Source organism: Ictidomys tridecemlineatus, chromosome X, assembly GCF_052094955.1.
Source record: "Ictidomys tridecemlineatus isolate mIctTri1 chromosome X, mIctTri1.hap1, whole genome shotgun sequence".
Lineage (NCBI taxonomy): Eukaryota > Metazoa > Chordata > Mammalia > Rodentia > Sciuridae > Ictidomys > Ictidomys tridecemlineatus.
The window spans coordinates 29524414-29547926 of record NC_135493.1 but is presented as its reverse complement, the minus strand read 5'-3'; the positions used below and the strand labels follow the sequence as shown (position 1 = coordinate 29547926).

The window sequence follows — 23513 nt, the reverse complement described above, 5'->3', positions numbered from 1 at the left end:
ACAGAAATTGCAGATTTTTAAAATTTTATTTTATTTATTTATTATTAATTTATGGTACTGGGGATTGAACCCTGGGATGCTTTGCTTTGCCACTGAGCTACATCCCCAGTCCTTTTTATTTTTATTTATTTATTTATTTATTTTGAGACAGGGTCTTGCTAAATTGCTTAGGGCATCAATAAGTTGCTGAGGTTGGGTCTTGAACTTGCAATCCTCCTGCCTTAGCTTCCCCAGTTGCTGGGATTATAGGCATGTGCCACTGCACCGAGCCATATATTTTTATATCTTGAAATATTATTCACATTCATTGCTATGATGGAGTTTTGAATTATTAGACATGCTACTGAATATGGTTATTTAATGTATTAATAAAGAACACATTGCACACAGAGACAAAAGAAAAATAAATATAGTTCAGTTGATTCTATCCCTTACCATACCATATTTTCCAGTCTTTTCTTGCCAGATACCATGGTTTCTGAGATGAAGATTAGACTACAGGAACAGACAATAAAACCAAAGAGCTAAATCTTGCAGGCCCTGCTGATACTTCAACCTTCAACATACTGTCACATCCAGCACAGTGCTTGTACCTAAGACTCACTCACTTTTTTATTTAATATTTTTATTGATACATTATAATTACACATAATAGTGAGATTCATGTGACACATTAATATATGTACATAACATAATCTAGTCAATTTTCACTCACTTGTCTCAACAAAAAGTCAGAACAGCTGCTTTCTTATTAATTTTTGTCTTCTTAATTGACACATAATTGCACATATTTATGGGGTACAATGTGATAATTTGATACATATATACAATGTACTCATCAAATCAGGGTAATTAGCATTTTCATCTCCTTACACTTTCTAAAATTTTATCATTATCAAAATTTAAGCTGGGCACAGTGGCAGACACCTGTAATCCCTGCAGCTCAGGAGGCTGAGACAGAAGGATTAAGAGTTCAAAGCCAGCCTCAGCAACAGCAAGGTGCTGAGCAACTCTACCAACTGAGCTATATTCCCAGCCCTTTAATTTTTATTTTGAGACAGGGTCTCACTAAGTTGCTGAGGCTGGCTTCAAAATTAAAATCCTCCTGCCTCAGCTCCCCAAATCAGTGGGATTGCAAGTGTGCACCACTGTGTCAGCATCAAATTGAATATGTCTTAAGCCAAATTCATTATTTCTCTTTTCCTGCAACCCAAAGGTCCCTCCTAATTTTCTTTGTACCCATCATTCTCCCAGTCAAACAGACTAGAAGTCTTAGATTATCTTTAATCCATCTCCTTCATACCCCAAACTAGCCACTCATGAGAATAAAAGATCAACACTTACTCTTGTCTGAGACCATCTATCTAGTCTCCTTGATTCCAATCCATCCTACATACCACTGTCACATTGATCTTCTTCAGATATTGCTCTTACTATATCTGCCTCCTGATCAAAACCCTTCAATAGCTCCCTCTTTCCTACTGTATGTAAGATTCTTCTGATTGGGTTTTAAGGGTTTCCTAATTTGGTTCCTCTCTTCCAAGCTAATTTTATTTTCACATTACATAGTCACTGCTCTAACCTGGCTGGTCTCCTTACTGCTACATAAGTATTCATTCACATTACATCTCTCACAGACACAGCTTAGTAACAGAACATTATGTCACAGATGAAGTGTGTTCAGCTGAGAGAAATGAATCAGAATTGTTTTGAGCCAGTCACACTCATTTTGTTAGTGATGGATGTTAGGATGACCAGGTGACTTACTTCTAGCTAATGGGACACAAGGACTCTAAGGAAGTGTTGTGTAAAGATTTTCCCTGTCTGAAAAAGAGATAGATATGGAAAAGGCCTCCATCAATCTCTTACTTGAAATAATAGAGTTAGGATGTGATGCTTGGTGTCATAGCAGCCATCTCAGAATCATGAGGGAAGATAGCTATTGTACTGAGAATGTCAGAGCACAAAGATAAAAACACTGATGAGGGTTTTTTTTAAGTTGCTACACAAACCCAGGACATCTACCTCTCAATTTCTTGTTAAGTGGTGCTGTGGACTAAATATGTCCTCCCAAAATTCATATGTTGAAGCCCTCATTCCCACTATGATGATATTTGGAGGGGAGTCCTTTGGAAGGTAATTCAGTGTAGATAAGGTCCTGAGAGGAAAGCCCCTGTGATAGGATTACTGTACTTCTAAGATGAGGAAGAGGTCATAGCCCTCTTTCTCTCCATGATGTGAGAATACAGCAAGGAGTTAGTCACCCAGCCAGGCACAGTGGCCCACACTTATAATCTCAATAACTGGGGAGGCTGAGGCAGGCAGGAGGATTGCAAGTTCAAGACCAGATTCAGAAGCTTAGCAAAGCCCTAAGCAACTTAGCAAGACCCTGTCTCAAAATACAAAATAAAAAGCGCCAGGATCCAGGTGCAGTGTGGCACACTCCTAAGATTCCAGTGGCTGGGGAAGCTGAAGCAGAAGGATCACGAGTTCAAAGCCAGCCTCAGCAATTTATTGAAGCCCTAAGCAACTCTGCAAGACTCTGTCTCTAAATATAAAATAAAAAGGGCTGGGGTCTGGGGATATAGCTCAGTTGGTAGAGCTTGCTCACATGCACAAAGCCCCAGATTCAATCTTCAGCACTACAAAAAAATAAAAATAAAGGCTGAGGATGTGGCTCCGTGGTTAAACACCCCTGGGTTCAGTCCACCGTACAAGGAAAAAAAAAAAATTAAAAGCTAGCTGCCTGTAAACAAGGAAGAAAACCCTCACCAGATGTGTCTGCATCTTGATCTTGGACTTCCATTCCGGTCTCCAGAACAATGAGAAATATATTTTTGTTGTTTAAACTATGGCCTTTTCTTATAGCAGTCTTAGCAAATCAAAACAAGTGGGATATCAAACATCTGTTAAGCTTAACCCCCTACTACCTAGGGAATTCTGTTATTTGCATTTGAAAACATGAATGCACTTCACCCAGGAAGCTTCCTGTTTGTTTGCAATATCAGTTCAAATCCTTCAGTTTCCAAGATGCAGCTCAAAACCTACTTGTTGAAAAATCTTTCCCTGCCTAAGGCAGAACTCACCAACCTCCTTATCAGCTGAACTTCTGAAGTAGCATTTAACATGTGTTCCTCAGTTTTGTACTTCATTACAAAATGCTTTTGTATAACTTTTCACTCTGTAGTGAGCACACAGTAGTTTCTCAACCTTCCCTATCTGAAGAATAACATGACAGTTGCTATGGGAACATTTAGGACTAGACACCTCAAGTCTCCCCTCATAATGGCACTTTTTACTCTAGGACAAGTAATTCCAGCCCAAAGTAAACAGGTGACATTTTATGAGCTGAAAGGGTTTTATGAAATTTAAGTTGTTAAATATTATTTAATGCTCAAATATATATTGTAGAGCATATAAATCAGTGTTTGTCAATAATGGCTGCACATTGCGGCTGGGGCTGTAGCTCAGTGGCAGAGTGCTTGCCTAGCATGTGTAAGGCAGTAGGTTCGATCCTCAGAACCACATAAAAATAAATACATAAAAAGAAGGTATTGTGTCCATCTACAACTACAAAAAATAAATAAATAAATAAATAAAATAAAGAAAGAATGGCTGCACATTACAATCATCTGGGAAATTCATTTTAAACATGATCCAGACATGGTGGCACAGGCCTATAATCCCTTTGATTCAGGAGGCTGAGGCAGGAGCATTACAAGTTCAAGGCCAACCATGGCAACTTAGCAAGACCCTGTCATAAAAATAAATAAACATGGGGCTGGGGATATAGCTCAGTTGGCAGAGTGCTTGCCTCACATGAACAAGGCCCTGAGTTCAATCCCCAGCAACACACACACACACACACACATACACAAACATACCGATGTCAGGTTCCTACTCCTGTCCTTAAACTCCTGTGTACATAAGAACCACATGTGGTTTATTTAAAATGGTTTCTGAGCTGTACTACCAGAAAATCTAAAAGTCTGTGTGGGGCACAGGTGTCTTCATTTTAAGAACACTTAAGTGAGAAAGATACATGTGGTCTGTGGGTGACACTTTGAGAAATTGTTCTACAAGAACTTATATCTAGAAAATTATGTGGTCTATGTTTTTACTTGCTTAAAAGTACACTTGACAGAAAATTAATCTGTAGCTGTTGTTGTAAGACATGGGAAAAATAATTATAGCTCTCTGCTCTAAAGAAAGGAAAACAGCAAGATTTTTTTTAGGTTAAACTGAGGTTCAAACTGAAGGATAATGTTGATTTCCAGTGTTCTAAATGTCAGAATAGTTATGGGTTGGGGGGGAATTGCATTTTAAACGAGAGGAACATTTTCCTGAAAATTAAGTGAGCAAAAACTTTGCAAATGACCCAAATTTAGCAGGGCAAGCTAGTCTGATGATTCAGATTGAAATGAATCAAGATTTGTAATTATCTGAAACAAAATTAAATAGTGGGTTAAACTCAGTGAGATCAAACTGAACAGACATAAACATAGTTTGACTTTAGATTTTTTCAAATCTTATCTGACAAGATGGAAGAGAGTACACTTAGCAAACATTCATGTGAAAAAGATCTTCAGGATTCTATTACTGACAAACTCAATGTGAGTCAACAGTGTGACTCTTTAAAAAAAAGGGGGTACAAAGTGCAAGCTGGGGCCACTTAGGTGGAAAGTTCTAGTCAAGGGAGGTGAAGTGATATCCCAGTGGACTCTACCATAGAGTTATATATTCTTATTCTAGGTTCCACAGTTACAGATGAACATTAACAAATAGAGAACCTTTAGAAAAGAAGTCAGAATGGGGGAACTGTGGACAATCTTCCTGTGGGCCCATGACCAGGCTTGCCAACATAAGTCTTAGTAGGGGAGCCATCTTCAAATACCTACTGGGCAAACACAGGGAAAAGGGAAGGTGTTTTAGAAAGTTCCAGAGAGAAAAGTACGAAGAATAGTTTGAAATTAAAAGGACTGAGTTCAGTCAGTAGGAAGGGAGGATTTTTAAAGACACTTTCAAAAATATTCCTAATGACTTGACCAGAATCTCTGAAAATATTTGAAGGGAAGCCAAACAAGCATTTATCCAGAAAACATGAGTTTCAGCATCAGAAGAGAAGCTAGATAAGTGCTCTATCAACTGTGATTCTACAGCTTTTTGAAATTTCTTGTGCCTCAGTATTTGTTAGAGGAGGAAGTTCATAGTGGATGAATCTAAAAGGGTCTGGACATGCTGGCACAGGCCTGTGATCTGGGAGAAGAAGGAGGATCACAAGTTCAAAGCCAACCTCAGCAATTTAGCAAGGCCCTAGGTAATTTAGTGAGACCCTGTCTCTCCCCTGTCTCTAAATAATAAATGAAAAGGACTGGGTATGTGACTTAGTGGTTACATGCCACTGGGTTAATTCCCCATGTACAAAAAAAAGAAAGAAAGAAAGAAAGAAAGAAAGAAAGAAAGAAAGAAAGAAAGAAAGAAAGAAAGAAAGAAAGAAAGAAAGAAAGAAAGAAAGAAAGAAAACACAAAAAAAGCATTCAACATTGATATTAAAAGCTGCCATCAAATTTCTTTTGACACTGGCTGGGGGTATAGCTCAGAGGTAGAGCACTTGACTGGCATGCAGGAGACCCTGGGTTCAATCCCTAATATCACAAAAAAGAAAATAAAATATTTGGCAACTATTTTAGAAAGGTTCAACCTTTTGTTAATTAGAAAACCACAAGAGAGGGACTGGGGGTGTGGTAGAGGCTTGCCTAGCATGTGTGAGGCCCTGTGTTCCATCCCCAGCACTTGCAAAAACAAAACCAAACCAAATAAAGAGTGGAAACACATTCTCTACCTCTATTCAAGAGTTTCCTGCTTTGGTAGGCAGAACAATGCTCCCATCAAATGTGCCCATTTCCCCAGGAAAAAGGGAGGATGAAGATCTTAGATGGAAATGAGCATTCTTTCTCAGGTATTCACAAAGAGCTAGTGAAAGAAGGAGGTGACAGTCAGTTGAAGATAGTGTCAATGGAAGGAGAGATCAGCATAATTCAACAGGAGAAAGACTCCAGTAGTCATTGCTCCCTTTGAAAATGGAGGAAGGAGCCAGAAGCCTGGAGATGAAACTACAAAAGGCTCTCCCCTAGAACCTCCAGAAGGAAAACAGCCCAGGGACCCTTTGATTTTAGGATTTGGGGCCTCCAAAATGTAAGATGATAAATTTGTGTTGTTTTAAGCCACCAAGTTTGTAATGCTTTGATAAGTAGCAACAGTAGGAAGGAGATGAATGAATCAGACATTATTACCCTATGGGCATACAGGATTATAGGACCTGTGGAATTATACATTATGTACAATCAGACCAATGACAAGTTATACTCCATGCATGTATGATGTAGAACAAATTGAAAAAGAAGAGGCAGAGAGGCTAAAAGTGATACATATGAGAAGTTATACTCCATCTATATTTGTTATGTCAAAATGCATTCTACTGTCATGTATAACTGATTAGAACAAAAAAATGAAGAATAAAAAAATAAAGCAGCAACAAAAAATATATACAAGCGCTGTATGTAAAAGAAGCAGGCTTTAAGGAAAAAAAGATGTGGGCCTTTGGTCATTTTCCTTCCTGAAATTAGCATTTAGAAGATATCAATAGGAAATGCCGGTGGGGGGGGGTTGTTTTTATTTTTGGTTATCAAGATAAGAGTACATAACAGTTTTCAATAGTCTTCAACACTTTGGTTTTTCATCCTTCAGAAATTTGCACATCTGGTGTACAATGGACTCCACTGACATTCATTGTTTATTGTTAGGATTTTAATGAGGAAAATAATAGAAACAATGAATGACAGAACTATCAAAATGGCAAACACATTAGGTATCAGGAGGACAATTGCAGTTTCCTCATCTCAAAATGGCCAGCTTAAAATAATAATGATAGTAATATAGGAATGAAGATCTGTGAATGCACCACATGAGAGGAAGCCTCATCAGGAAGGGTCAACTCACCTGGGCTTAGTGGCACATACCTGTAATCCTAGCAGCTAGGGAGGCCAAAACAGAAGGATCTTAAATTGAAAGCCAGCCTCAGCAACTTAGTGAGGCTCTAAGCAACTCAATGAGACCCTGTCTCTAAATAAAAATATAAAAAAGGGCTGGGGAGGGCTGGGGATGTGGCTCAAGCTGTAGCGCGCTGGCCTGGCATGCATGCGGCCCAGGTTGGATCCTCAGCACCACATACAAACAAAGATGTTGTGTATGCTGAGAACTAAAAAATAAATATTAAAAAAAAAATTTAAAAGGGCTGGGTATGTGGTTCAGTGGTTAAACACCCCAGTACAAAAAAAAAGGAAGGGTCAACTCATCAAGTGTTGGAGGGTTTATTCTAAAATGTCTATTATTTCATTTAATCTGGAAAAAATAGTTTCCTTTAGAAATAACTTTAAAGGAAATAATTTTTTGTAGATTTTCCAAGTTTTATGAAAAGATTGGGGAAAATACTCAACTCTAAATGGTAACAGAATACAAAGGATTTTTTTTTAAGTGTGTAAATAATATAACATGGTTTCAATAAAAAATATATTTTAAGACCTATAGAATGACTTAAATATATTCCTGTATGTGTTACTTCATGTGAATTTTGTATTGTTGGGCATTTTACTTAGGAATGCCAGTGAGAAACATAAATTACATAGTAGATACAGTATCATATACCAGAGTTCCTACTCTCAAGACCAAAATTGTTTCTTTGTTTCTGAGTAAATACAACTTGTCAAGAGAAGTATGGCTCATTAAAAATGAATTTCAAGCTGGATCTGATGTGCATGCCTGTAATCCTAGTGGCTTGGGAGACAGAGGCAGGTGGATCGGGAGTTCAAAGCCAGCCTCAGCAAAAAGTGAGGTGCTAAGCAACTCAGTGAGACCCTGTCTCTAAATAAAATACAAAATAGGGCTCAGTGGTTGAGTGCTCCTAAGTTCAATCCCCAGTACCAAAAAAAAAAAAAAAAAAAGAATTCCAACACTAAATAAATAAATAAATAACAGAAAGAAAAATATTTGCACAACTGGGCCATGATCACCCAACAGTTTGAGGCCCTGACTCCATTTTATAGTTGTTCTGCCCCTCTGCTCCCTTACATAACTCAAGTTTCCAGAAGCCAGCCTAGAACCATCTTCCAATGTTAACTTCTTTCCAACTCAGCAGCTGCTCAAGTACTCCAGCCTTCATTTTTTTTTTTTGCAGCTTTTTTCATACTTGCTAACATCTTCCTTTCGAATCATCTATCTAGCCATTTATTCATTGAAGCAATCAGCTTGGTTAGATTCTGTTCTCATGAACATTCCTATTATTCTTCAGGTACACCCCCAAGTTCAGGGCTTTGACACTGGCTGTTTTGTCTGCCTGGGGCATTCTTCCCTTGAATATCCAGATGGCTAACTCACTTCCTCCAAGTTTTTGCTTAATTGTCACTTTCTTAAAGAAGAGCCTATTTAATACTGACCCCTCCCTGCCATACACACATACACACACACACACCACCACCACCACCACCACCACACATTTTCAACCTCTTTTCCTGGCTGCCCATTTCCTTTCTTCCTTCCTTCCTTCCTTCCTTCCTTCTCTCTCTCTCTCTCTCTCTCTCTCTCTCTCTCTCTCTCTCTCTCTCTCTCTCATTCTGAAGATTGAACCCAAGGTTCTTTACCACTAACTGCATCCTCACACTTTTGATTTTTAAATTTTAAGGCAAGACCTCATTAAGTTGCTGAGGCTGGCCTCAAACTTACAAACCTTCTGCTTAGTCTCACATGTTGCTGGGATGACAAGTCTGCACTACTGTACCCACTATGCTTTTTAATTTTTTTTTATTTTTTAGTTATAGGTGGACACAATATCTTTATTTTATTTTTATGTGGTGCTGAGGATCGAACCCAGTGCCTCACACATGCCAGACAAGCGCTCTATGACTGCGCCACATTCCCAGCCCCACCCAGTATGCTCATTTTTAAAATAGCATTTATTTCCCTCTTTTAAAAAAATAGAAAATATTTTTAAAAGTTGTAGATGGACACAATACTTTTATTTTATTTATTTCTTTTTATGTGGTGATGAGGATTGAATGTGCTAGGCAAATGCTCTACCTCTAAACTACAGCCCCAGCATGCAATTATCTTTTTCTAACATGAAATATTGCTTATTATGTTTTTGTGTTTAGTATCTACTTTCCCTCATTAAAATGTTAATGCCACAAAGTAGTGATTTCCATCTTTTATGTTCACTGATAAAAGAACAAGGACCAAGGTAAAGACCAAGAACATTGCCTGTCACATGGCTGATACTCAATAAATGTTGAGTGAATGAATTTATCTTCTCTGTGACTCTATTAGGCCAGACTCTGGGGTAGGACTGTAAAAGAATATGACGAAGTGTGATTTAGAATCTGCCTGTCCAGGAGGGCCGTAGTTGTGCACACCTGTAATCCCCTGAGGCAGGAGGATCAAAAGTACAGAGACAGTCTCAGCAATTTAGCAAGGCTCTAAACAACTTAGTGAGACCCTGTCTCAAAAGACAAAAGGGCTGGGGATAGCTGGGCACTATGTAACCCCAGTGGCTCTGGAGGCTGATGCAGGAGGATGGAGAGTTCAAAGCCAGCCTCAGTAAAAGCAAGGTGCTAAGCAACTGAGTGAGACCCTGTCTCTAAATAAAATACAAAATAGGGCTAGGGATGTGGCTCAGTGGTTGAGTGCCCCTGAGTTCAATCCCCAGCAGCCCTCCCAAAAGGGGGAGGGCTGGAGATATAGCTCAGTGCCTCCGGGTTCAATATCCAGTATCCCCCCAACAAAACAATAAACAAACAAAAACCACCAAACAACAATAAAAGTAGTTGGAATGAAATTTATGGGTTTAAATAATATTTTTATTATTATTATTTTTATTGGTTCATGGTACCAAAAACAAAAAAGAAAGAAAGAAAGAAATCTGCCTGTCTAAATACTGTACACATTTGACTTCATTTTGTCTAGTTAGGCTATAAACACTTGGGAGCGAGTACATGAACTTTATTTTGCAACTTGTCTGATGCTCACTCCCTTTCTCTCCCTGTTGTCATTCTAGTGGACAACCATTCTTTTCAAGTTTTTCTTCTCTACTCAGTGGAAACAGAGATTAATCACTCCTTTCACTGATTCTAGGTAATTATGAATATATACGGTATTGAAATAAATGCTTTGGGAAAAATGCTTAAAACAAAAATTTTGTTTTGCTTCCCCCCCATATTTGTTTGAAAATTTCAAACAATTTTGAATCTTCAAAAGAAAAGGTTGGGGGTGTTTTTACCTTAAGCAAACTTCAACTCCAATAAATGAGAACTCAAACTTATAAAAATAGTTTTGGTCTGGGAGTGGCTATTTGCATTTCAAAGGATGCCTCACTTCAGAGAATTTACTACAGGGTTATTTTGAATAGTTTACTTAGTTGAAAATAAATAATAAACCCAATTGTCCCAAATTGAAGGAATTGGGATTAACTGATCCATGTTCAATTCAGACAATGGACTATTAAACACTCATTAAATGATATTTCTTGGGGCTCAAGATGTCTCTCAGCCATGGAGTGGTTACCTAGCATTCATGAAGCCCTGGTTTTGATCCCCAGCACTGCGGAAAAAAAGGTATGTTCTTAATAAAACTAGAAAATGTAAGCATAAGGGAAAAAGTTTGAAATGAAATTGCATAATTACAATTGTTTTTATAAATCCAAAACAAAAGAACTATAATTTACCAAATTATTACTGCATTATTTCTTTTTTAAGGGTTCTTAAAATTGTATTTATTTATTCTAATTTGTTATAGATGACAGCAGAATGCATTTCAATTCACAGTACACATACAAAACACAATTTTTCATATCTGGTTGTACACAAAGTAGAGTCACACCATTCATGTCTTCATACATGTACTTAGGTTAATGATGTCCATCTCATTCCTTACCACAATATTCTGAGTGTAAATATAGTAAATAATCTCCTGTCTTTTGAATTTTCTGAGTATACATATTTACTTTCTTTTATCCTCTCTCCCTCTCTCTCTTCTGTACTGGGGAATTGAACCCAGGGGCACTTTACCTCTCAGCCACATCCCATCCCCAGCCCTTTGTTTTGAGACAGGGCCTTGCTGAATTGGTAAGGCTAACCTTGAACTTCTGATCTTCCAAATCACTGTGCTTACAGGCACATGCCACCATGTAGGAACCAATTTTACATATTTTCTACAAGGGGTGTGTTTATTCGTTTTTATTATAAAGGTTAAAATAAACTTTTTTTTTTTTTTTTGGTGCCTGGGATTGAACCCAGGGCCTCATGCTTTCCAGGCAAGCACTCTGTCACTGAGCCACATCCCCAGCCCTAAAATAAACTTTTAAAAACAAAATTCAAGATTTGATTTGTAAAAAGTTAATTTGTAAAATACTTTTCCAAATTGCCACTACTGGGTGTATCTGTGGAGAAGGGAGAAAGAATTTCCGGACTATCTATCAAGACTTTATCTAATTTTTCATTTGCATATGAATGAGCATATAAGATTTATTATACACCGTGGTGTCTACCTACAGTTAATAACAACATACTGCATACTTGAAAATTGCTAAGAAAACAGATTTTGTGTTCTTATCACACAAAGAGTATGGGAGGTAATGTTTATGTTGTTTAGCTTGAATTGGCCATTCCATAATGTATACATATATCAAAACATCATGTTCATCACAAGTATAAACTTTATGCATCAACATATATCAATAAATATATATGGTTTTATTCATCAAAGGAAAGGAAAAAGAAACAGGGAGAGTGATTCTTTTTAGTTATACACGATAGCAGAATTCATTTTAATATAATTATAAAAGCATGGAATATATCTTATTCAAGTTAGAGACCCATTCCTATGTATGCACATGGGGGTGGGATTCACTGTTGTTTCATATATGTACTTGGAAAATTATGTCAGATTTTTTTCCACTGTGTTTTCTTTTCCTATCCTCCCTCCCTTCCCTCTACTCCCCATTGTTTTGATTTTTGTTTTTAAAAGTTAAAAGTAATTTCGTTCTTTGTGTGGAATGAAGGGATTCGTTTCAAATGCTTCATAGTGGCACATAGGACAGTACAAGAAAAGGTGAAGGCGGTGATGACAAACCAATAAATTAAAGGAGGTTGTTTGGAAAAATCGCTGAGTCAAGAGTCGGGCAATCACGTGAAGACTTTAATAAAAACGAAACTTAACCAGACGTGGTTAGCCTCCCTTCCCCTCTCCGCCCCCTCCTGCTGTTGTTAAAGGGCTGGGGAGCGTCGGTTTAGTCTCTCCTTGGTTTCTCCACTGGGCGGAGCCCTGAAAGGGAGTTGGCGGAACACGGGGATGGGGCGGGGCTGGCGCCCGTTCGGGCACTGGGGTGAGGGTTGTGGGAACACGAACTCGTGGATCTGGGAGAAACACCGGCATTTGAGTTTGTTGCGCTTGGTACTTTTGCTGGGCCTGCTGAAGCTGTGGGAGGTCGTGGTCGCTGCCAGTGATCAAGGCGACCTTCTCTGCGAAGTGACTATTGTACTTGGAGCTAGTGACTCCGAAGGCTTTGCAGCTTTTTCTAGGCATCCCTCCAGGTGCTTTCTCCCCCTGGAGGTCTCGGCTTTAACTGCAGCTTGTTTTTACAGTGTGATGCTGCTTTATTCTTGGCTTTGGCGCCAAGAGTAGTATTCAGTTCTTACCGGTTAATTATGGCCTTCTCGAGAAAAGAGCAATAAAGTGCTGTCCTTTATGTGTGAAGTTGATGCCCCTGACTCCACTGGCGGGAGATGCTTTGAAGTCTTTCTCCAGCCTGCCTACTCACCTGGTGTGCTTTATGCAAGCAGGAACCTGCTCCAAAGCCTAGTGCGTTTCCAGGGATGACACCAGGGGGCTACAAATGCTAAAGTAGATAGAGATGACTTCCATCGCTCAATGTAAACACAAGGCACACTCATTTCCCTCATATACACATGTCAAAACTCACCAGATTGTATATTTGAAATATGTGTAGTTTATTATGTTAAGCATGCCTCAAAAAAGTTGTTTAATTTTAAAAAAAATTGTAGATGTACAAAATGTCTTTATTTTATTTGTTATGTTCTGCTATGGGTTGAACCCAGTGTCTCTCATGTGTTAGGCAAGATTTCTGCCACTGAGACGTGCCCCAGCCCCATTTATTTTAATTTTTAATTTTTTTGTGTGTGATATTGGGGATTTAAGCCAGGGAGTTATACCACTGAGCTAGTTTCCAGCCCTTTTAAATTTTATTTTTTTAAAAAATTTGAGACAAGGCCTGCTACATTGATAAGGCTGGCCTTAAACTTGAGATCCTCCTTTGAATAAGTAGTAAAACTTTTTCTAAAAGCACATTCCCAGGATTAAATAATAAATGTTAGCCAGGCATAGTGAAACACATCTGTAATCCCAGTGACTCAGGAGGCTGAGACAGGAGGATATCAATTTCCAGGCCAGCCTCAGCAACTTACAAAACCCTATCTCAAAATTTAAAAAAAAGGACTATGGATGTAGTTAGCAGTAAAGCATCTCTGGGATCAATACTCAGTACTGGAAAACAAACAAACAAACAAACAAAAATCACAAATGATAATCCAGTCAGAAGTAGTAAAACCAACTTTGCCTGGACACTCTCAGTTTATACCCATTCTCCTGCATCTCATCCAATTTAGCATTTGTCTCACTTTTTTTTTCATTTTTTAAAAGTATTTTTTAGTTGTAGTTGGACACAATACCTTTATTTTTTTTATTTTTTTAAATTTTTTTTGAGAATTTTAATATTTATTTTTTAGTTCTTGGCGGACACAACATCTTTGTTGGTATGTGGTGCTGAGGATCGAACCCGGGCCGCACGCACGCCAGGAGAGCGCGCTACCGCTTGAGCCACATCCCCAGCCCTATTTTTATTTATTTTTATGTGATGCTGAGGATTGAACCCAGGGCCTAGCACATGCTAGATGAGCACTCTACCACTGAGCCACAACCCCAGCCCCACATTTTTTCATTTTTGAACTAAATATCAGTATTAATAGTTGCATTAGGGCGGGAGATATAACTCAGTTACATTTGCCTAGCATATACAAGGCTCTGGGTTCCCTCCCCAGTGCTACAAACAAAAGAAAACAAAACAAAACAAAAAAAAAACAGTTGCATTAAAATAATTTGGTTTAGGTTTGGTAGAATGCCACTTTGAACATTCCATTTCTGGAGTTCTTCCTTTAATTCTCACATAATTAAATCTGAAACTCAACCAGTGGATTATCCATCCCTTTTTCTAACCCTGTCTGGATAGAACATAATTAACCTCTCCATCAAGAAATTCAGGCAAGGAGCTCCCTGATGACAGGAAATGAGCCCCAATACACATGGGGACAGCTGGCAAATCCCAGGTAGTGGTGGGAGAAGTTTTTGACATCATCCAACTGCTACTTGACATATACGAGTCAGTGTTTCCCTGGCCTGTGAATTCCATATATTAATTTCAGAAGCTATCAAGCCAGCAATTAGCAGTGTCAGTAGGTCAGGTGTACATGAAATATGTGTGGGAAACAGGCTGAGGAGCTTTGCCAGAGTAGATAGAATAGTCTTAGCATTCTTGCAACAGTGGTTGTGTAATTTATACATGGCATAAATGCAAAACTGTTTTATTTATTTATTTTTTTTAGTTGTAGATGCACACAATACCTTTCTTTTATTGTTTATTTATATGTGGTGCTGAGAATCGAACCCAGTGTCTCTCACACATGCTAGGCAAGTGCTCTACCACTGAGCCACATCCCAGGCCCATTGTTTTATTGGTTGTTAATGTTTTTTTAAAAAATTGCAATGAGCCATTTTAGTTACAGGCCTCCCTCTGAAATTGAGAGCAACTTCCTCCTGCCTAGAATGGAAGCTGAAGGGCTGCCCTAACCATGGCCTCAAAGGCACCAAGGAAGCTTAAAATGGAGATTGCTCCCTTTGCAGGCCTATTAGCACACTCTAATGAAATCAGCATATGTGTATTTTCTGCCTTTTTCTTTTTGCCACCTCTTCTCTTTTAAAAACTTTGCTCACCTTCAGAGATTTTGAATATGGAAATTTTGAAACAATAGTGTCTTCTCTCTTTCTGCAAAGCTGGCTTTGAATAAGCCTATTTTTCTAACTTATTTGACTCCAGATATTTCTGGAGCAACATGGTGTATCCTAGACTCTTCCAATCTGGGCAGGTATTGGTGCTACCCAGTAGCATGAGTAGTAATGAACACAAATAAATGAAAGTACCTGTTTGCTGGAAATGTAGATATCAAATGTCATGATGTGCATGTAACTCATACAAATGTTATTTGATATTTACTACCTGTGGTGGCCATAGTGCTATAATTGACCACACAAAAAACAAAAGACACAATCTGTTGGACAAGCATAAGGATTTACATCAGAAGGTACTGGATATTTTAAGAATATACTCAAGGCCAGGAGTGGTGGCACACACCTATAAATCCAGTGGCTAAGGAGGCTAAGGTAGGAGGATTGCAAGTCCAAAGCTGCCTCAGCAATTTAGTGAGGCCCTAAGCAACTTAGTAAGACCCTGTTTCAAAATAAAAAAAAAAAATAAAGAGGCTAGAGATGGGGCCAGTGGTTAAGCACACCTGGGTTCAATCCCTGGTACCAAAAAATGTAAAATAAAATAAAATTAAAAAAAAAATAAATAGAGCTGGAGATGTGGCTCAGTGGTCAAGTACCCCTGAGTTTAATCCCCAGTACCCCCTACCCCCTACCTCCACAAAAAGAAAGAAGCTAGGGGCAGAAAGACAAGTACCACATAATCTCACTCATATGTGGAACTTAAAATAGTTGATTTCATAGAAGTTAAGAGTAGAATGGTGGTTACCAGCATCTAGGGACAGTAGCAGGGAGGGAGGAATGGGAAAAGGTTAATCAATAGGTACTAAATTACAGTTAGAAGCAAGAAGTTTTAATTTAGAAAAAAACACTATACAAATCAAAGCAAGTAGAGGAAAAGGAACAGGGAAAGGGAGATGGGAAGGGAAGGAAGAAGAGAGGGAAAGGGGAAATATTGGAGAATAAATTGGAACCAAATTATATTTCATGCATGTATAGTAATATCAAAATTAACCCTGCCATTATGTATAACTAAAATACACTTACAATAAAAAGATGGCCAGCACAGTGGCACACACCTGTAATCCCAGCTACTTAGGAGGGTTGAAGTTCAAGGTCATTTTGTGCAATTTAGGGAGACACTGTTTCAAAATAAGATTTTAAAAAGATATTCTGGTATGGTATTGTGCAGTAGGGTGAGTATAAATAACAATAATGTGCTATACATTTCGAAAAGCTGGAAGAAAGGAGTTTCAATGTTTTCACCATAAAGAAATGATATTTTAGAACATAAACATTCATACAGTTATCTGATATACACATTGTTTGGCTACAATGAACATGAAGAGTGCTACAATGAACATGGAAAATGCAGATGTCTATTCCACCTAACTGATTTTTTCCCCTTTGGTACCAGGGATTGAATTCAGGAGCACTCAACCACTGAGCCCCATTGCCAACCCTATTTTGTATTTTATTTAGAGACAAGGTCTCACTGAGTTGCTTAGCATCCCACTTTTGCTGAGGTTGGCTTTGAATTCTAAATCCTCCTGCCTCAGCCTCCCAAGCCAGTGGGATTACAGGTGTGCACCACCACACCTGGCTAATCACCCTACTACGTTTGCTATGTTTAAATGTTCAGATAATCAATATAAATATAATTTTGCTTTAATAAAACAGATGTTATCTTCATTTTTTTAAAAGAAAGGATTGTATTTTTGATGGTGGATTTTTCATACCAACATAAAGAAATCAATATTTAGTCCAAAATAAAAATTTTAGAAGTTATGCAGTTATTTTTAGAGCTGTCTTGACTCAGAAGTGTATTAGTTTGGACAAGAATTCATACTAAGTATAGCATAAGTAACTTTAGCTTTGTCAGCAGACAGCCTGGGCTTCAATCCCAGTTCTGTCACTTGGGTAGCTTTGTGACCTTAGTTAAACTAATTCAATCTTATACTCAGTTTCCTCATCTTTAAAATGGGGATGAGGCCCCGCCCGCGCCGCTTGCCGCACTTACGCGTCCTGAGCGGCGTCTGCGACGTCTAGGGCAGGTGTCACCGAGGGCGCTGACCCGCGCTGGGCCGGCGGGGGCTCGCGGGTGGGCTCCCTCGTGCCAGGCTTCTGCCTCCGGAGGGAGGCGAGGCCGTGACGGGCGGGCGGGCGCCGCGGTCGGCCCCAGGCGCCTGGGCGCACCTCAGATGCAGGGGTTAGAGAAACCCGCGGACGCCAGGGCCACTTCCGTGTGACGTCGCGGGTGATGCGCCATCTCACGAGCGCTATGGGCCCTCCAGTGATCAGCGCGAGGGAACTCTGACCTCCGCAAGCCTGCGGAGCACGGCGTGGGGCCCCAGGCCCGGCCGGGTTCTGTTTGCCTCTGGCGGGAGCGCGACATGGCGCGGGGAGGTTCCTGCCAGGAAGCCTTATGGTCGGGGACACCACCGGGCACCTCCTACGCCCATGTGTGAGGTTCTGGACAACCTGTTGGGGACCCAGCCGGCACAAGCTGATTACACTGACCGTATTTTATTTCCTATGTTCTTTTTTATTTTTTCTTAACAGTACTTTTATTGCAACATCATGTAACTTACTGAACTGTTTACAAATGCAATGCTCGGCCTTTGAGACGATTAAAAAAAAATCTTGTAAGAACTAGAATTTTACATCGTGATTTGTTTGACTTGTTACTATAGTGAAAATTAAGAGAAGAAATTTTGAAGCAGAAATATATTGATTTTCACACAAAGAGAGACTCGTATTCCTCCCTTACATCATAAAAAGGGAGGTAAAGGGGCTGGGGTTGTGGCTCAGTGGTAGAGCACATGTGAAGCACTGGGTTTGATCCTCTGCACCACATAAAAATAAATATAATAAAGGTATTGTGTCCATCTACAACTAAAAAGATTTTTAAATAAAAGGGGAGGGAAGAAGAAAGAAAGGAAAAGGAAAAAGATGAGAAAACGACAAAGGATAATAAAAATGTGGCATATATACACAATGGAACATTACTCAGCAATAAAAGAGAATAAATAAAATCATGGCATTTGCAGGTAAATGGATGCAGTTAGAGAAGATAATGCTAAGTAAAGTTAGCCAATCCCCCCAAAAACAAATGCTGAATGTTTTCTCTGATATAAGGAGGCTGACTCATAGTGGGGTAGGGAGGGGGAGCATGGGAGGAATAGACGAACTGTAGATAGGGCAGGGGGGTAGGAGGGAAAGGTAGCCGGCAGGGGATTACTAATGATGGTGGAATGTGATGATCATTATTATCCAAAATACATGCATGAAGACATTAATTGGTGTGAATATACTTTGCATACAACCAGAGATATGAAAAATTGTGCTCTATATGTGTAACAAGAATTGTAATACATTAAAAAAATGGGAATAATAGGCCGGGACAACTCCACAGGCTGTAATCCAGCAGGCTGAGACAGGTCGGATTGCAAGTCCAAAGCCAGCCTCAATAACGGTGAAGCACTAAGCAACTCAGTGAGATCCTGTCTCTAAATTAAAACAATACAAAATAGGGCTGGGGATGTGGCTCAGTTGTCCAGTACCCCTGAGTTCAATCCCCAATACCAAAAAAAAAAAAAAAAAATGGAGATGATAATAATAGAAATTCTCTCATTAGGTTCTTTGGAGGATGAAATAAAGGAATGCATATACAGCACTTAGCATCTATAGCATTCAATAAACCATTGTTGTTGTTATTATTATTATTATTATTTTGGTGATGGGAATTGAACCCAAGGCCTTGGGCATGTGAAGCAAGCACTCTACCAACTGAGCTATGTCTCCACCCCTGAGGCAAGCACTCTACCAACTGAGCTATGTCCCCAGCCCTGCTATTCTTATTATTAAGAGGCTATATTTAATCCAGTGTGGGATGCACACCTTTAATTCCAGCTACTGAGGCAGGAGGATTGCTAGCCTCAGCAATTTAGTGAGGCTCAAAGCAAAAGACTATGTCTCAAAATTTTAAAAAGTGGGGGATGTGGCTCTGTGTTTAAGAGCCCCTGGGTACAATCCCCAGTGTAAAAAAAAAAAAAAAAAAAAAAAGGAACACACAAAAAATACTATAATGTTGCAGAATACTGCATGGTGCTCTTCCAGAAAAAGGTTCTGCTGCCAACTAATATTGAGATACTAGAGCCATGCCCTTGTAAACTCATGATACATACTAGCAGTCCTACAAATTAACACTTTTATTTTGCTTAGCCTTCATTTTCCAAGTTTATTTAATAATGTAGCCTCTCCTCCCTTCTTTCTCTTGTATGTATGTGATGCCTCAACATTAATGAAGTATTCTACAAAACATATTTTGTAGCCAGGCACAGTGGCACACACCTGTAATCTCAGTGGCCCAGGAGGTGGATGCAGGAGGATTCTGAGTTCAAAGTGAGCCTTAGCAAAATCGAGGTGCTAAGCAACTCAGTGAGACCCTGTCTCTAAATAAAATACAAAACAGGGCTGGGGATGTGATATGGCTCAGTGTTGGAGTACCCCTGATATCAATCCCTGGCACCTCCCCCCCCAAAAAAAAACCGTATTTTGTGAAACACAGCTCTAGTCTAGAAAAAGAAGGCTATACCAAGAGAAGGACTTTCCCAAGACCACACACTAACAGTGGATATGTAGACCTAGATTCCTGGGTCCCGGATCCTTGTGCTATTTTTTTAGGAGACTCTTTTTTGAATACTAACCTTTGTGCTAATATAAATACCTGTGTGGTACCTTTGAAAATTCAGGGACAAGGACTTTTTATAATAGCTATAGATTTTGTATTGTGAAGCCTACAGTTTTAACAGCCTCAGTGTTCTGGGACTGAGGATTTCTGTTCACAGGCCTTAGGCAGGGACCACAGACCATAGAAATGGAATATGATCTCTTGAACTGACACAAGATGAATGCCAGAGGGCGCTATTTCCTAACCGGTATCAATTTAGAGTCTCCTGAGCAGGAAGGCACAGAAAGCAAATTTCATGGACACGGGGAAGACAGAAGACAGTGTCAAGGGTGATAGCTCTGCTAGAATGAAGCTTGGGAGATTTTTGACGAAATTGAGTCATAAACATCATGCTAAGTGAAATAAGCCAATCGCCCCAAAAACAAAGCCCGAATGTTCTGTCTGATATGTGGATGCTAACACACAATAAGGGGCAGGGAAGGAAGAATAGAAGTTCATTGGATTAGAGAAAGAGAAAGGAAGGGAAGGGAAAAAGGATGGGAATAGGAAAGACAGGAGAATGAATCTGACATAACTTTCCTATATTCATATATGATTATGCCACAAAAATGGGAAGTTATACTCCATGTATGTATAATGTCAAAATACATTCTACTGTCATGTATAACTAAAAATAATAAATAATAAAAACAAAATTTAAAAAAAGAAACTGAGTCATAAAACCATAATCACTGAATTGAAGAATGGAACACAGTATCATGGAACAATTATAGGTGTAGATGTCAGCATGAATATACATCTTCAAGCTGTGAAAATGACCCTGAGGAACAGAGAACCTGGGCTGGGGAACTGGCTCAGTGGTGGGGTGCTTCCCTATCTCTGTCCAAGGCCCTGGGTTCAATCCCCAGCACTGGAAAAAAAGACTGTGCAGCTGGAAACATTGAGTATTTGTTATTTGATATTTTATTTTGATATTTTATTCTACCTGACAACTTATCTCTGAATACACTACCTGTACATATTGGATCAAAGGTGAGATTTAAGAAAAAGGAAATTTGCAGGAAGAGGCCAAGGCTAAGTTAGAGGAAAAGACAAGTGTCTCTCAAGGTTATTATTTCATGATTTTTGTTTTTTTGGTCCAGTGATTGAACCCAGGGGCATATAAACAATGAGCCACATCCTCAGCCTTTTATTTTATTTTATTTTATCTAGACAACTGAGTTGCTTAGGGCTTTCCTAAATTGCTGAGGCTGGCTTTGAACTCACGAACCTCCTGCCTCAGCCTCCAAAGCCGCTGGGATTACAGGCATATGCCACCATGCCTGGCTTTCCAGCCCTTTTAAAAAATATTTTATTGGGGTTGGGGTTGTGGCTCAGCGACAGAGTGCTCACCTAGCATTTGCGAGGCCCTGGGTTTGATCCTTGGCACCACATAAAAATAAATAAAATAAAGGTATTGTGTTCAACTACAACTAAAAAATAAAATATAAAAAAATATTTTATTTAGAGACAGGGTCTCAATATGTTGCTTAGGGCCTTGCTAAATTGCTGAGGCTGGCTTTGAGCTCATGATCCTTCTGCATCCACCTCCCAAGACACTGGGATTACAGGTGTGCACCACCATAACCAGCAAGATTACTATTTCAAAGTGATAAATGATGGGATATTTTTTGTACAGGTTTTGTCAATTTTTAATAAACATAAATGTGGGGGAGAAGAAAACATAATGTGAAAAAAATGTATTTCTAATACATAGGAATAAAAAGTCAATAAACATAATTATAGGAGAATATAATAAAATTATAGCAGCAAGATAGATCTGAGGCTCTTCCTGAGAAAGTGGTAAAATTATACATATATATCAATATCACATATGTAACTAATTATGTATTCTAGTTATACACATACCCATATATAGCCTATACAAAATGTATAAGACCACCAAGGCTTTAGTAATCACAATGTCAAGTTTATATTAGAGAAAATAATATAGAAAAAATTGCTGATGTTTATTGAGCATATTCTATGTATTAGGTATTTTTTTAAGTAATGGAGCTTGAACCCACAGGCACTTTACCACTAAGCCACATCCCCACTCCTTTTTTGGGGGAGGGGCGGGGGCTGGGGATTGAACCCAGGGCCTTATGCATGTGAGGCAAGGACTCTACCAACTGAGCTGTATCTCCAGCCTCCCAGTCCTTTTTCTTTATTTAGAGACAGAGTCTTTCTAAGTTGCTTAGGACCTCACTAAGTTGCTGAGACTGGCCTGAACTTGCTATCCTGCCTCAGCTTTCCAAATCACAGGGATTACAGGATTGTACCACCTCTCCCAGCTTTATTAGGTATCATATGTCCACTATTTAACACTTTAGCCCATGAGTTGGGTATTGTCCTCATTTCACTATTGAGGAAACTAAGGCTTAAAATCTTAAATAACAGCTGAGACTTCAAGGGTCCCCCTCCAGAACATCCAGTTGCTCTTTACTTTTTCCCTATGGCTTATAAAGCCCTGTGTAGCCTGGTTCTCGCTTACCTCTTCACTCAGTTCCTTGAACAGAAATGTTCTCTGCATAGAACCTTTTCCCCTTTATCTTTGCCTGATTCAATTCTGCTGACCCTTCTGGCTCAGTTTAGAGGTTACTTCCTCTAGGAAGTCTTCTCTGCTCTCCAAGTGTAGATTTGGTGAGCTTCCTTCTTGCATCTATAAAAAGCTCCCCATCACCTCACCACACTGCCCATTTCCTGATCTGTGTTCTCTGCTAGGATGGGAGTTTGGTGAGAGCAGTGACTAGCTTTAACTTGCTCCTCACTGCATTCCTAGATCCTGACGCAATGCCTGTCAATAGAAATTTCCCTATACAGGAGACAGGCACAATGGCACATGTTGTAATCTTCAACAATTGAAGAAGTGGAGGCAGGAAGATCACAAGTTTCAACAACTTAGAGAGACCCAGTCTCAAGATAAAATAAATGGACTGGGGTTGTAGCTCAGTTGTAGAGTGCTTTCCTAGCATGCCCAAGGCCCTGGATTCAATTCCAGCACTGCACAAAACAGAAAGAAAAAAATGAAATTAGAGATAAGTGAACAAGAAAATTATCAGTATAGCACAAAAATAATTGAAGCAAAACACTAGATCAATGTCATATGTGAAAAATGCTATGCCTATGAAGGCCACAGAAATCAGTAAGAACTGGGAACTGTGGTGCATGCCTGTAATCCTGGAGGCTGAGGCAGAAGGATCACAAGTTCAAGGCCAGGCTTAGCAATTTATTGAGGGCCTAAGCAATTTAGTGATACCATGTCTCAAAACAAAAGGGGCTGGGGCTGGGCACCATGGAGTATGCCTGTAATTCCAGCAGCTTGGAATGCTGAGGCAGGAGAATTGTGAGTTTAAAGCCAGCTTCAGCAACTTAGTGAAGCCCTAAGCAACTGAGACCCTATCTCTAAATACAAAATAAAAAGGGCTAGGGATGTAGATCTGTGGTAAAGTAGTGTCCCTGGGTTCAATCCCCAGTACCTCCCTCAACCAAAAAAAAGGGAAAGAAGTAGTCAATAATAAGGACCATGTATTTATTTTTAAGAGAGGAGAGAAGAGCGAGAGCAAGAGAGAGAATTTTTTAATATTTATTTCTTAGTTTTCGGTGGACACAACATCTTTAT

At 39.2% G+C, this 23513-nt stretch overlaps 1 protein-coding gene across 3 annotated transcripts in view; it reads right to left on the bottom strand.

The window, feature by feature from the left end:
* The window catches only part of Lamp2 (lysosomal associated membrane protein 2), a 64513-nt gene extending 47157 nt beyond the window's left edge, over positions 1-17356 (bottom strand). Inside the window, exon 1 of one of the 3 annotated variants that reach the window (XM_021722386.3) lies at positions 17180-17356. The gene's annotated coding sequence lies outside the window, so the exon portion shown is untranslated. The remainder of the gene's footprint in view (positions 1-17179) is intronic. The other 2 variants (XM_078034319.1, XM_005319353.5) reach the window with 2 other exon arrangements.
* Between the last annotated feature and the right edge of the window lie 6157 nt (positions 17357-23513).